The following is a 1520-nucleotide window of genomic DNA, read 5'->3' on the forward strand; positions in this document are numbered from 1 at the left end:
GTTGTGTATGCTACCCTCCTAGAATTCATGATTCCCCTTGTGTTCTCCAAAATAACAAGGGATAGGAGAAAAAACAGAGGAAGAAAAAAAAATCCATTACCTCTAGAATTCCCAGTTTTATTGCTAATATTTTGTTTGAACTTTCTTGGCTCTTACAAGTAATCTTGATGATACAAAGTTTTCAAGTATAAGAAGGTAACAAAATATCCTGGAATGAGATCTAGATTTAAAAACTTTGGTGATTGAATTTGAGGGGATGGAAAGTAATATTATTAGTGATGTATATTGTTTTTTTTATGTAACTGAATTATTTTAAAATTTGTTTTGTGGGTTTAATAAGTGGTTTCTCTGACAGGGGCCCAGTTCTAGAATGATAAGATTGTTTAATTATTCAGGATGGGACCATGTTTATTGGTAATATGGCCTCAGTACTTTGATCTCTGATAAAGGCCAGCAAAACCTCAATCACACTATTTCAAAATAGAACTTAAAACTAGTTCCTTATTTTCCTTATTCAATAGTAAATTGCTAGGGGGACCTACAAGTTTAATCTTATTAAATATATGTTTGAGGTTGTTGACCATTGCTGGAGTGGGAACTACAGAGGCCATGGAATCAGTAAGCACAGATTCATGGACTACATATAATAATCAATTAGGGACTTTCCATTAGTTTGAACTGTTATTTATTTATACGTAACATATAGTAATGTTTTTTTGGATAAAGTGTGACCCAAAGCATTAGTTTGCTTTATTTTCACTGTCCTGTTCTGAATGATTACCAAAATTGATAATGAAATTATATTTATATTAGCCATTTATTTATTATTGTATTAAGGGAAGATTAATATGTACTGAAAATGTAGGTTTAATTTGTGAATTCAGATATAGAGTGTACTGATTTATTATTATTTTTCCCGCAGGTTGAACCCTATGAAGAAGATCCATCTGGCAAACCATTAAAAAAGTATCCAGTCCTGTTTTATGGGACTTATGAGACGTAAGTAACCCAGACAACCATTATAGTGAAAGTAGTTTTAAAAGCTCATCTTTAAAATTTTGTATTGTTTGAATTGAGTTGTTTGAAATTTTGCATGAAATTGAGCTCTAAAAAAAATGGCATCAGGAAGGTATTGCTGTCAAAAAACACATGAGCTAAGAGCAATTTGTGTCGTGCCGACAGACTTCAATTAGATAAGAAAGGCTGTGCGATTGACACAAACACTTTTATTTTAATCAGTATTTAACATCTTTGGTATATCTTGTGATGATGGCATGTGAATGAATATTTTTTACACCTATTTGTTCGTTTGTTTTTTAGTAGTATATAAAAGAAAGAGTAAATGTACTAGACAAGTTACTGTGTCTGTTCAGTCTAATATTTAAGGACTATGGACTATGTCACAGTGAGGTGTAAATCTTGTCTGTTTTCTGAGGTCTTATTAACAATATGCCATATTATGTCTTCATGTAGTCATTGAATATGGTGATAGATTTTTATACCGTGTTAATCAATATTGT

General features: G+C 31.3%; 1 protein-coding gene and 1 long non-coding RNA gene across 2 annotated transcripts in view; both read left to right on the forward strand.

The window, feature by feature from the left end:
• LOC119589070 (ubiquitin-conjugating enzyme E2 G1-like) overlaps nt 1-1520 on the forward strand; it is a gene marked incomplete in the record, with an annotated part of 59651 nt that overhangs the window by 39208 nt on the left and 18923 nt on the right.
• Nucleotides 1-1520, forward strand: part of LOC119589073 — a 4609-nt gene that overhangs the window by 2837 nt on the left and 252 nt on the right. The window contains exon 2 of the long non-coding RNA XR_005230169.1: nt 923-999. This is a non-coding gene — a long non-coding RNA (uncharacterized LOC119589073). The remainder of the gene's footprint in view (nt 1-922; nt 1000-1520) is intronic.

The sequence above is a fragment of the Penaeus monodon genome, chromosome 25 (genome assembly GCF_015228065.2).
Source record: "Penaeus monodon isolate SGIC_2016 chromosome 25, NSTDA_Pmon_1, whole genome shotgun sequence".
NCBI lineage: Eukaryota > Metazoa > Arthropoda > Malacostraca > Decapoda > Penaeidae > Penaeus > Penaeus monodon.